Genomic DNA, 13,567 nt, shown 5'->3' on the forward strand with positions numbered 1-13,567 from the left:
AAAAAAAAAAAAAAAAAAAAAAAAGCGGCGAGCCGGGAGAGGGGGTAAGGCGCAGCGAGCCGCCGCTCCCGGCAGCAGCTCCGCGCGGAGCGAGCTGCTCCGCGGCCCGCGTTCAGCAGCAGCGTGCCAGACCAGAAAACGCGCTCGGTGGCTGCCCGGAAACGTTGTCTTTGCCCGTGAATGGTGCCAGGCGCAGAGGTGGCTCCGGGCGCACCGCGGCTTCAGGTAGGTACCGTCTTTGCTTTGCTTTGCTCTGCTGTTCCTAGGCCCTTATCTGAGGGTTTACTCTCCTGTGATGGGGTTGACAACGTGGTAGGATAGAAGTTCGCTCCGAAAATACAATTTAAAACATTTTTCTCTGGGGCGGGGGGAGCCTAACCAAGTGGACTGCAGAGATTCTGAATGAAGTTTTGGTTGTTCTTCCCAAGTGGCAGATTTCTAACGTCTTGTAATCATAACTCTGGGAAAAGATGACAGATAAGAGGCAGAAGCAAATATTAAATAAGAGTGAGAAATGATATTTGGGTTTGAAAGTTCAGTTTAAAGGGATTATGTATCTCCTTGTCAAACAGAAATTACAACATGAAGTGCCTAATGGCTTTGGAGTAAATTTTGTTTGAATAGCTGTTTGTTTCTCTTCCACATTTAAAATGCTGTAGTTGGTGTAGAGCACAGAGCTGTGACACAGCTCTGAGATGACAAATGGGTTCTCAGCGAGGCTGCTGTCCGGGGGTCTGTTACAGACTGTTAGCGTGAGAATGGGATCTTATCTTGGAAAAGTTTCTGACGACATTTAAAATATGTGTATTGATCAGATATTTCCCCATACTGAGCTCAGAAGCTTGGTCAAGCTTCTTCAGTCTGAGGTGATTAGATGGGGCTCTCTGTTCATGTTAAAAKGAATAGCTGGGTTTTTGGAGGGAAAATTACACAGCTCGTTTCTCTTCAGGATTTTAAAATAAAACTTTGGGCTAAAGCCAAAGTATTACAAGAGTTAAACATGGATTGGGACGTAGCAGATCTCACAAACCCACCTAAATTTTATCAGCTCAACTGAGCTGACCTAACAGAGGGCAAGGGAGTAAGACTGACTGAAACTAAGAGCCTGAGGCTAGTGCAAAYTAAATATTGGTGCCTTTATGAGCCTTCTAGACTTTGCAAATGATAATTTGGACAAGCCTACAATTATTCTTTACCAGTTGAGCCGAGTTCACATGATGCGAAAGGGGGAAATACGTGGGTTTCGCAACAAAGACGCAGCAAGTTGCTGTGCTGAGGACGACTGCCAGAGGGGTTGCCAGAGGGATACGCTCCACATTTCTGTGCGCTGCAGGTGCCAGCGCGTGGGGGTGAGAGGTCACCCGTGGTATTAAGCAGAGCCTGGTATAAAGTTGAAAAACTGGAAGACAACATGCACTTTCTGAAAGGAAACTAAGATAACGGCAGAATTACACTGTGAGCTGGTGTCATACCAAAATTACTAAAAGGCTGGCAAACTACTGTCTGGGAGATAAATGAAGAAACAAATGCTTTTTTCATACATTTTTTTCTTGCTCTCTCTCACTTTCTCTCCCCCACTCCTCTTATGTACTGTCTTCCTGGGACAAATTTTTCTCCTGACCTATTTTAAACCAATGCATCTTCACTGACTTTAAGGCATGTGCTCCTGACTTAAATCAGGGTGAGGTGAGAACTGGGCTTTTCCTTGGGCTTTCAGATACTCTCATTTTCTGAAACATAGAACAAAACGCACAAGCTCTGCAAGTTAGGTATTGTTAAGGAAATATTTGCAATTGGTTGGCATGTAAATACAGTTCCTAATCATTTCTGTGTGTTCCTACAGCATCCTGGGATGAGAAATCTTTGTTTGAAGTTTTAGAAAGTAAAGGAATGTGCTGCATTCAATAAACCAGATTAAAAAAYGTTGAAAACCTTGGAATAAAAGTATTTACTATAAGCAGCAGAGATGGCAAAGCCTTCAGACAATATTGTTCCAATGGCAATTCTGTCTGAAGTCTTGGACCTGTGTGGCCTGAACCCACTAGGCTTCGGCCAAGCAGGCATCAGTGCCAGGTCTGCTGGTGCTGAGCTCTCCCAGCRCTTGGGCCTGCTTTTGTGGATGCCCATGTCTTGATATCTTGGTGTCCAAGCTTGGCTTCTTCCACATGGCACAGCCTACTCACTCCTTTGTTATTGCTCTATAAAGTGTTAGAAATTCTTCTGCAAAAGCTGAGAGAGTTTCTGGTTTTGAGATTGCTTTGCTCATTAGATTTTTTTCACTGTCTGCTATTTTTCTCCATCAGAATTAAGACAGCTTAGGGGAAAAAATGGAAATGAGCTCAGAAGTAGACTTTGTTGGTAGCTGATGAAAGTATCTAATCATAGAAACGTAAATGGCAATTTACACCTGCCACCACAGATCTTGTTGGCTCTCACAATAGATGAAGTTGATTTTTATGGTTTTAACTGTACACTGAAGTCGTATTTGTTGAGTTGGGTAATGACATATTCAAAATTTATTAATATGCTATTTTTTTAAAGAGCACCTAGCGAAGAAGATCCGAGGATTATTCAGAAGCAGGGTACGCATGCCGGGGTTGGTTTTCCGTAGGAGCACACAGCACTGTTAGGATGACAAACTCCTGCAGATGTTACATGAAACTTACAGGTGAAGCAATAACTTAGTCTTGCCTCTTTTCATTCAGACTGCTGGCCTTGATCATCTGTGTATGATTTCTCAAATCAAATTGCTCAGATTTACCGAGAAACTTAATAGGGAAAAATGTGGGCTCTGTGAACAAACAGCCCTAGATCTCTAGGGTGCCAGATCCTGTTTCTGTCGAGAATAACAGAAATCAATGACTTAAGTGAAAGTAAAGATCAGGTTTGCTTCGTAGAAAGGAAGTAAATCTGATAGGCTAACTATAAAGGACGATCTCCATGGGTATGTATTAGTGTATGCAGTTACCTTCTTAGTCAGGAAGTTTAGATCTCCAAATTACCAGTGATTAAACCTATAAATCTGAGTATCCCTTCCTTATTTTGTAGTAAAGCTGCTTTGAAATTTGTTTCATATGGGGATTTGAAGTGAAATTTTTGAATTTCTGAAATTTATCCTATCAACAGGGTATTACTCAATACTGTTTTAGTAGGAGGAAGGATTCTAACCTTTATCTTTTCCAGTAAGAGGCCTAAAATAATATTTCTTTGTTATTGTTCTTTTTTTCCAATAAAATGCTTCTGGGTACACCTAGCTCTTGCCAAGATCAAGCGCATCTTCTCAGCAGCCTTGTTGAGACAATGTAGGCTTTGTATAGTTACGGCTGTTAGGGTTTTGGTGACACAGTAAACTCAACAGAGCAGAGCAACTTCTTAATAACTGCAAAGCTGACTACCTGGTATTTGAGGGCATTTTCTTGTCCTTTCCAGACTTCGATTTGGCACGATCATAAGCAAACGTTCATTTGAAAAGAGGAGGGGGTTTTTTAATGTATTTTATAAAATATACGTTATATATGGATGCTATCTTTTACCTAGCTGGGTCATAAACCAGAGACAAAATCAGCACAGATGGGCTTATTTGGCAAGAGCTGTAAAAAAAGTGCAAATGCAAATCATCTACAACGTGCTATAAAAGAGTCATGAGACACCAGTAATTTTCAGCTATGTCCAAAGTGGACAAGCCATTTCAAGACTTAACCAACCATTGAAAAATGAAACGCTGTCTATCGTATTGGTCAATGTAAGGGCCACCCGGCCCCACAAGGAATTTTATTCTATAGAAGCACTACCTCAAATGATATATCTCAGGGTCTGTATTCATTTTTTGGCCTCTGGGTAACTAATGGACGTATTTCAGTTCTGTCTTSAAATAAAAAGAAATCCTGCCTCTGTATTTTTGTTTCTTACCACAGAAGCTTACTAGAATCAACCACAAGTCAGAGCACAGGTTCAGCTTTGGCAAGCTGACTTCTTGGTAAAACTGAAATCATCATTAATTATTGCACTGTCATAGGGCTGGGATTCCTGGTCAGGATGTTGCTGCTGTGTGTGCGCGCATCTGCTTGCAAGCAGAGAGCAGAAGGACTGTCACCACCGCATGGGGTTCACGCATGAAATACAAGGCAAGAAAAAACAGAGCACACGGAAATAGTGGGGGACTGGTCAGCTGGGTACAAAGCAGCCATAGCACTTGGGCAGCCAGACTTGCTGCACTATTTCAGCAGCATGGGGACAAGGAGAGTTTTAAGAAGGAATTTAAGAGATTAGTGAAATTTCTTTGTGGTTGTGAACAGGGAGGTCCTTCCAGGGAGAAAGTATGAGAGAAAACAGAGAAGGTACTTGCTGGTAAGTACAGTGTGGGCATTCAAGAGCTGCGAGAGCATTCGTCATTCAGTTCTGTCTGCCTGTGCAAGCTGTGTGTGTAAGGACACCTAATATTTTATTTGTTAGAGAATGGAGAGCTAGTAAGCAGAAACATAAAAATGAGTGGAATGCCCAAAGCAATAGGCTATGAAAATGACCTCTGTAATAGCATTTGGAAGATGAAACTGAATAAAGATGGCAATTATGAAAGCCAGAGGAAAGGATATAGCCATTATCAAGATAATGTGAGAGTGAGAGCCTGGAGAAGAGTTTTAGCTATGAGGATAGATAGCATAGGCAATATCTGTTGATGTGTTTGCAGAAAACATCTCACATCTTAGCTGTACCTGCAAAGCAAGTCTGTCTAAATAAAAATGATGCCCAGGTCCATCAGCAGAACAACAGTTGTCGCTGATGGTGGGAGACAAACGAGATTTCAGGAACCTCTTGAGGTGAGAGTATTAAGGACTGTTTTATCTACGTTGAGCTGGAAACGATAGTCAGGCTTTCAGAAGATACCAGAAAAAGTGGGTGAAGGGTGTCAGCTGGGAATGGATATTGACTGGAAGGCAAAATGAAAGAAATTGAAGCATAGAGAGAATTTGCAATTAAATTTGGTAGAAAGAAGGGGTTTAAAAGCAAGACAGAGGTCATCAGGGCTGATGGTGTAGAAATCACGGAAAGGCTGAATGGCAGGACATAATGGGGGAGGTTACTTACTAATAAGTAAGGATCCATGAAAAGAAGAAAAGGAGCAGGAGAGAGAGGATAAAAGTGGCAGGAGAGAGTAAACAAAGAAGAGGCCAGTGCACTGAGTACAGTCTGATACCAGTTAGGGAGTATCTGAGAAGAAGCTCTCAGTAGGGTTTGAAAAGGTTTCTGCTGAAGCAACAAGGAGGTTTKGGGGCCTGTAGGGAAGGAGATTTGGAGAGACTATGGCTGACTGAGGTCTTTAAAGTTGGAGTGTGTGCTCTAGAGACGAGATGAGGAATGGAGACACAGGGGTGTGAGGAAGCAGGCAGACAGCATGTGGGGTTCAACTGTGGGGATTGTCAAGGCTTGGGATGGGCAAAGGGCTAGACCTGGGAAAATGATACCAAAGGTGTGGAGGCAGAGTAGAGGCAGACATAAATATACACGGAGGGCTATGTCCTTAAGACGTTTTTACAACATGAGAGTTTGTTAAACTCACCTTGATGAAATACTCATGTTATTAACGTGGCTTTAGGCCATGTCCACATCATGTGAACACCTTTGGCAGCAAAATCTCTGCTGGCTGTGGATGCTGCAATTTCACCGGAGTTCATGCTGTTGCGCATAGTCACCCTCATGCTATGGCACACTTCTCCACATGGGGAGCATTTCACTGTCATTAGTATTCCCATTAAAGATAGCACTAATAAGGTGCGTGAAGCTCACAGGAACATGGGACTATGAAATACTGCAAGCAGGGAAATATTTCATAGATAAGTGTGTTCAAACTATTGGGATTGCAATACAACCTGTGGCTCTGGCCTTTGCTTCTTGGCCTCGTAAAGTGGACCAGGAAAAGACGGGCGTTATCAGACTTGCTAATTGTGCATTTGGCACATTGAAGGGAAACTGGAGGTGTCTCAGGTGACCATGATGATATGAACACACCTCTACTTGTTGCTTTCAGTTTGTTGTGTCTTACTCAGTGTTTATGAAATAAACAGGGAGAGCAGATGCTGCTGACAAGCTTGTTCTGCTTATTCTGAGCATCCAGCCCCAGGCAGCTGCAAACAGAGGTATGTTGTGGTGCTTTACAACTCCCGAGGCACTGGGAGCAAGCTTTGCCTGGGGCACAGTCAGGTTTGAAGGGCTCCCTCTGGGTCGAGCGGCTGGCTCAGCCTCATTGCTCTTCTGAGGACACTCCGGCAGGCAGACTGGGTGGGAAGCCTGAATTCAGCCTCAAGACTAAACTGTTAAACACAATTTAAAAGAGAGACTGATAGAAGCTAGTGAGCTGCTTTGTGCTGTGCCCCTTAGTGAGAGAGCTGTGCTTTCCTTACAAATAGGCACACTTAGCAAGTAGGTGACACTAGTGAGTTTTAGTGAATGGTGGATCACACTGGGCTCATAGTGAGCTGAACGGGTCACCTTTGTCCTGCAGGAAGGAAAAAAAAAAGTAATTTTCATAAAAGCTAATTGTATTGAGCAATAATAAACCAAAAGGCTTCTACGTGCTTCTTCCACGTCCTGAAGTACCAAGTATCGACTTACCTGCATGAATCACAGGTCAGGCTGTACGTGTGTAGAATAAATCTTTCCAAATACTGCAGGGGTGGCAAGGAGCGTCTGGTATGCCGTGCGGGAGCTCGGCCTCGTGTTGTGTGTGATCGCAAGAACCTGGCCTGCGATGGGCAGTAGCTCTTGGAATATGAGTCCGTGACCGCTCTGCTCCTCCCTGCATCACAGTGCGTTGGGTTGCATCCCCAGGAGCCCTTCCTCACATACCATACCCCTTGGTCCTTTTCTCGGACTTCTGTTTTCCCACTGGTATTTGCAGGCCACTATTTGAGGTGCTGTGAAGATTAAAGAACATGTCTACCCATGCTCAGTTTTTATTCTTCTTGAAAAAAATCTGTTTTTTCTACAGATATTGCTGTCCACACTAACACTCTTGGTAAGCTGCAAAGCAGACTGACAAACAATACCATTTTTTACTGTCTGCTAACCCTATAAGCCTAAGTAAGAAAATTCCTTAGAAATTCCTGTAAAAGATACTCATATCTGTAAGGAGCTAGTCATGCTTGCTGCAGGGCCACCTGCCTCGGGAAAGTTTATCAGATCACTGTATGGTTGATATATAGGGCTCTTTACAAAATCTACAGCTCTAAGGGATGTGCAAGGAATTGCCAGAAGCCCTAAGTAAGAGCAGTTAAGTATTACTAAACTGGAGGTGCTGGTGGCCTTGGCTGATAGCTTTCTCATCAGAATGATAAAAGTGCAGGGAAAGTAGCTGTTTTCCTCGCAGGGCAGCTCCAGGCTGCTTTTGCTACACCTAACATATTATCTGGAGTTTTAACTGTGGCTTTGTGTGTCCTGAAGATGAGTTGTTCGTGGTGTACTAGCAGGAAGAGAGACATGATTAAAACTTGGCAGGGATTTCAGACGTTATTTGTCATCCTTTTTGCCCCTGGGTAGCAAAGGTCAAAAACGACCTGTGGGGCTGTGGTGGGATGGCTGTTTGTGGTGGTCCAAGGGGCCATGTGCACACCACCACGCACTGGTAGAGCAGTGTGGCACAGGATAGAGCCTCCCTCCTCGGCCAGCATCAGCTCGTGGCTTCATGGAGGAGGCTGAAATCTGAGCCACGGACCCACGCTCCCATGTGTAGATCACAGAGACAGAAGAAGTGAAGGAGCAAATTATTCCTCTTGCCTCCTTGTGCAAACGGTGGCTTTTCATTTACTCTGCTGTCAGTGATCACGGACTTCACTGAAGTCAGTAGAAGTGTCCTGGTAACCTGTGCATGGGAAGAGAACGAGGCTTTGGTATTTTAACTTTGCAGTTGTTTTGATGAATACACTGCTTCTTCTGAACAGACGGAGGCTTCCCCGTGTACGCACAGCTAGCGTCAGCACAAATCCGTCTCAGTGTTGGACCCTTCATTCACAAAGCACTGGCTCTTGGCTATCAGTGCCCAGCCACCAGCTGTGGTTTAGGCAGAGTGACCTTGAGCGAGTCGGTTTGGCTCACTGTACCTTAGTTTCCTCTCCAATATATAGGAAATATGTATTTCTGTCTCCCCWCATAAAATTTTAGAAATCCGCTCCTTAGAAGGGCTGTAGGAGACAGGCTGTTAAAGAACATACCAAATATATGTATATATATACATATATTTATATGTACAAATATATATTTATAATATAATATATTATATTATTATAATATAATATAATAAATATAATATAATAAATATATATTTATATAAATAAATATAATATAATAAATATAATATAATATAATATAATAAATATATTATATTATAATATAATATATTTATATACAAATATATACAAGAGACAATGGGAATGCACCTGCCTCCAGCAGGAAGTACCTCTCCCTCTTTACATTTTCCAAAAGACACAAGTTTTGTTTTGTTTTGTTTTGTTTTAATTAAAGAAGTTCTATAAAAATATGGGGTCTCCAGAGAAACTGAAAGCAAAACTGCTGACTGTAGAATCCACTTACCTGGAGACAGTGCAATAAACTTTATGAAAAATGCAGTATATACATAAAGTTTTTGTGAAACAATAGATGATTAGACTTGCGATAAAACTTCAAACTGGCAAGAAAGAAAATTGTCAGTTACAGACCATAGCTGACCATGAATATTGTGGGTACTCAAGGCTTGTCTGCACTGGGGAGTTAGCATGCTGTAAACTAGGATGTAATTTTGTAGTACCTTTGGACACACCTTCATTTTTATATATATATATTTTTCTATGCAAGCAACTGTATGTTCTTTTTTCTCAGTCTCCAAGCTAATCAGGAAGGATCCTGCTGTAGGTYTGGGGGCTGTAATCATGCTACTACAGGGCAGATACACAGCTTCCTGCCCCCACATGTGTAGTCACGTCTGAGGACTACCCACAAACGGGTTGGACCAACCCTCACCAGAGCTCTGGTCAGCACAGAGAGGGTTCGTTARGCTGCGTTGTCGATGTTGTGCAAGTTTCTGAGTTCAAGATTCAAAACCACAGGACTGAAACTCCTTGGTGGGCTCCGTCCGTACTGTGCGCTGCAGCCGCTTGCCGGCAGCGTGTTGCCAACTCACTGCTTCCCCATCTTTCTGTCTGCCTTTTGCTTCCRGCGTGAGTGTTGTTTCTGGGGCGAGCGAGCTGTTCTGTTGTTCCCTCTGGGCACACTGCTGAGGTGGGACCTACCACTGCTACTGCTAGGTCTGGAGCAGGGCGGGTATTTGCGCCGATGCGCAGCAAGGGTCGCTGAGCCRTGGCCTGTGGAGGGCCGGGGCGTGTGCAAGCCAGTTCGAAGGGCTGCGGAGCGGGCTGCAGAGCCGCTGGCACCAAGGAGAAGCGGTTGGGAAGGGCTGCCGCTCCGCGGCTGGGAACTCCGAATGAGACCCAAGAGGATGGAATCAGGCTTCTATTTCATGTTGTTCAGATCTGGACTCCAGCCAGAGGCCCAAACGCAGAAAGGGCACTGGCCTCTTGTCCCCCAAAACGTCCGCTTTACCTTGAGCAATCCGAGAAGAGTCACGTTTTACTGCTCCTTCTGCAGCTCCAAACCTGAACCATTTCTATCACATTTCCTCCTCATCTAATCTTATCTCTTTCTTAAGTTGTATTTGTGCACACAATGAGATGACAAGCTAATGAAGCSGGTGTTGCAACCCTTGCTGTGCTTCCCTATTTCCAAATCAAAGCACGATCTTTGTGCAGAAATCTGGAAGCCGCCTCCATTTTGAAACGTGGCCTGTTTTAAACAAAGAACACCAGTTTGTTAATTTAGTGTTAATCCTTATCTGGAAAGTAACTTGCGCCAAAAATCACTATATTCTCCTTAATTTAGTGTTAATCCTTATCTGGAAAGTAACTTGTGCCAAAAATCACTATATTCTCCAAGCTTCTGCAAATGTCAATCACAATTAAAAAGGATTCCTTCTGCATCCACACGTACTCTTGTATGCATATACGCAATAGGGTGTAGAACAAGCCAAACAAGAAGAAAATGAAGAAAAGCACAGGCATGACTGGTTTTGCAGGAAGAACACCAAGTTTAAGGCTTAGGAAACCTGGGTTGAAATCCCTGCCGCACCGCAGAAAGTGGCACAGACAAGTTACCGATGGCACAGTCCGGTGTGATGTTGCCAGCTGCTGTGGGTATCAGTTATGTGATTACTGCCCCCGATGCTCGTCTTGGCCTCTGCCATTACAGCCAACCATGCTGCTGGTGTGTGATATCTGTCAGCAGGATCTGGTCTGGCTTAAAAGTCTTTTGGGGAGTTTCTGTTTGTTTGAAGGGGTGGAGGAAGGTGACAACCAGCTGGATCCCTGACCCAAACGCCAGTGCTCTCTGGCTCAGCTCCCTTCTCCTAAACTGCCTTCTGCAGCCCACCTCCCTGGGGCCAGGAAGTTTGTGGAGTTTAGCTGGTTTGTGGAATTGCTGCTGGTGCTCCAGAGATCTTTGTCATTATAAAGTGTACAAGCGGTATGAGGGGTACAGGTGGTTGCACCCAGTGAGACCTGTGGGTTCTGCTGGGTGAGTGGTGTCTGCTGTGACACCTCGAGGCAGGAGAAGGACTGCAAGCCCCCAGTTGCTGTGCTTATCCCGGCTGTGGCAAGGCTTGGGTTTCTGCTTCATATGTGTGGTATAATCATGATTTTTAGAAAAGTAGTTTTAAATGCACTGCGAAAGCTGCCAGTAGCTTCAGTTTGGATAAGTAGATAGAACTGCTGTTGTCCACTCCTTAAATAACTGTGCACACAACACGGCTTGCAGAGGTCCATGGCTGTGGCTGCAGTGTGTGCATGAGGCTTTCATRTCAAAAAGCTTCCATCATGTGAATAGATTTAAAAGGAAGGGAGAAAAGGCAGACCACCTCTGGTTAATAAGATTGCCCTGAATTTCTTAGTATGAGGCTATTTTCATTTGGTCATAATTTTGCAAAGCTTTAACTCCTTAGACTGAAACTCTGAATGGCAAAAAAGTTTGCCCCAGGCACRTGCAGATCTGCATTTGTCTGGATAGAGGCCCAAGGGCCATTTAAGCTGAAATGACTTGGCCATGTCTGAAATCAAAATGAGAGAATTTGCTCTTTTCACATTTTTGCAACCCCTTTCTCTGGAGCATCCCAGGGCGATGACTTGACATTTAGCAGGGAAGTGGCTTTTGCGCGGAGCTACCCAGATTTAAACAGGATATAAACCTCTGAGAACCACAGTTGCCTTGCACTTAGTGGAGACTTCTTCAACTTTTATCATCCAAGTGCCAGAAAATACTGTTCACGCGAAGCATGCACCTGCATGAGCAGGTTTTAACTGGAGCTGCAGTACTAGGGTGCTAGGCTCTCCGTGTCTGAATCGGGGAGCAGGGTTCAGGCCACCTGCAGGCAAAGGGAGCCAAGAAACAAGACGCTGGGGGTTGGGGATGTCAAGAACAGGCTGAATGGAGGAACCAAAGGAAGAGAAGAGGGACACTGGGACTGCAGTGGGGGCAGGCATGGGAACAAGCCCATCTGCCTGGAAAAGCTGCTTGGGAGTCAAGGCTGGCGGAAAGGGGGATTTAGTGAGATAATTTGGATGGAAGGGGGACCAGAAGCACCACGTTTCCATTTAGGACGTTTAGGTTGCCTGGGACCCACCCCCCCAGGTCCTGTGTCCTCCCGTACCCCACAGCTACAAGCAAGTGCTGTGCTGTTTTCCTGTTTCTGTGATTTATCTAGTTACTAGCAGAAGTCTATGTGGTGAGTCTCACGTGCCACCCTTCCTTGTGACACAGGCGTCACTAGGATGCCACATGATGGAATTTAGTTTTGTTTTTCAGTTTGCTTCAAAAAATAGATAAAAGCTTAGGAAACATTGCAAAGGGATACTTCGTGCAGAAAAAATATTAAGTGTGTAATTTTGGTAGTGCCAGATTTATTGTCTGTACAATCTTAATTTGCTTTCTGGTATGTATGATTATGTTTTGTTTTTTGACATCGTCAGTACTGTTCTTTCTTTTGCAGAACTCTTGCCTTATACCATGTATGAAAGGCAAGGGGGTCAGTAAGTGAGCAATTTATTTTATATTTGTTTGTTTTCCTTGCTGTTCTGAGTATAAATGCTGTATGCTTTTGCACTGCTTTGTTCTGAAGGGAGCATCATTATTTTTTCTTAGGCTTTTTTGTGGTGTCCATCTCTAGTATTTCAATACTTCATAAACAGTAATGAGTTAGTCTGCAAAACAACACTGTGGGATTCATTTATTAAAAAACTGAGGCACAGAATATAAGTTAAGAAATTTACTAGAGTTCTGAGTGCATGGTTTAGCCGGCAGCTAGGTACAGGTGAAGATTTTTAGATAAATGTCTTCTTCACTGAAAAAATGTGCTTTAGGATTAATCAGATCTAGTTGTGGATTTATGTCAGATTTAACAGGTTATTTTGGGTGAACAAATAAAAACATATTTAAGTAAGTTGAAGTGTTACTTCCATGTTTCCGAAATACTACAACCTTTTTTCACTTCAGAATGATATTTCATTTAAAAGTGTGACTAAATTTAACAGTAAAAAAAAAAGTAGAGAATCCATAAATGAAATGTTTGCTTTGGGGCAAAATAAACCATCTCCCTTACTGTTTTTTCCTGTTTTGGTTAGTAATATGAATCACTAGCACGCGCACGTGCCGCAGCGCAGCGTTCCTCTTTGGGGCTGCCACAGGGCCCGCGGGAGCACCCCAAGGAGCAGCTTCGGAGCACTGCGAAAAATCCATCGGCTCCAGACCGAGAAGGGGGTCCTGGGTTGTCGCGCCTGCGCCGAGGCCCATACCCGTGCTTTCATCCAAATTACAGCCCATGCATTGGCTGAAGTACCAAAACAGCTGGAACCGAGCGTAGGATCCTCCCGTGCGAGAGTCACCCACCCGATTACGTTAGTAAAATAACTGATGAGTCCTCAGAGGGGGAGCGTGGGTCTCCTGAGGACGTGTCAGTGGTCCTCAGGTTACCTTCGCAGCTGCTCGGCTTACTGGTGGTTTCATAGCACACGATCGGCGCTCAGAAATTACTGCAGGCAGCTCACAAAAGCACCCCTGAGTTGCTGGGTGCTTGAAGTGCTTAAACTAGCCCGGATCGTGCAGGATGAAATGGTCCTGCGAGCCCCCTTGCTGGCGGACCCGAGGAGCTGATGTTCTGCAGCCACGTAAGGGCAATGGCCAGTGTCTCCAAGTGGTGACTGCTGTCACTGACACAGCTGCAGCAGGAAAAATAGCTCATGGAGAAGGCAAGGATGATAAAAAAGTTAGGACTATAAAGAAGGAARGGATGAGAGAAGACAAATAGCAAGGGCAGTGCTGTGAGAAATTAGTGAAGATGAGAGGGGAGGATTTGAGCTTGATGTGGTAAAAGGGGAAGTGGATGGATCCAAATGCAGACTGGGTTATTACCCGGGCTAACCTTCCACAGATGTTACCTAGCTTATAGAACATGGCCAGCATTGAGCTGACCGCCACA

General features: G+C 44.1%; 1 protein-coding gene across 2 annotated transcripts in view; it reads left to right on the plus strand.

The window, feature by feature from the left end:
• The first annotated feature begins 169 nt into the window (after positions 1 to 169).
• RBM47 (RNA binding motif protein 47) overlaps positions 170 to 13,567 on the plus strand; it is an 81,308-nt gene continuing 67,910 nt past the window's right edge. For both annotated transcript variants that reach the window (XM_085322766.1, XM_085322767.1), the window contains exon 1: positions 170 to 225. The gene's annotated coding sequence lies outside the window, so the exon portion shown is untranslated. The remainder of the gene's footprint in view (positions 226 to 13,567) is intronic.

The sequence above is a fragment of the Rhea americana genome, unplaced genomic scaffold (genome assembly GCF_003343005.1).
Source record: "Rhea americana isolate MKP2758 unplaced genomic scaffold, rheAme1 scaffold_8, whole genome shotgun sequence".
NCBI lineage: Eukaryota > Metazoa > Chordata > Aves > Rheiformes > Rheidae > Rhea > Rhea americana.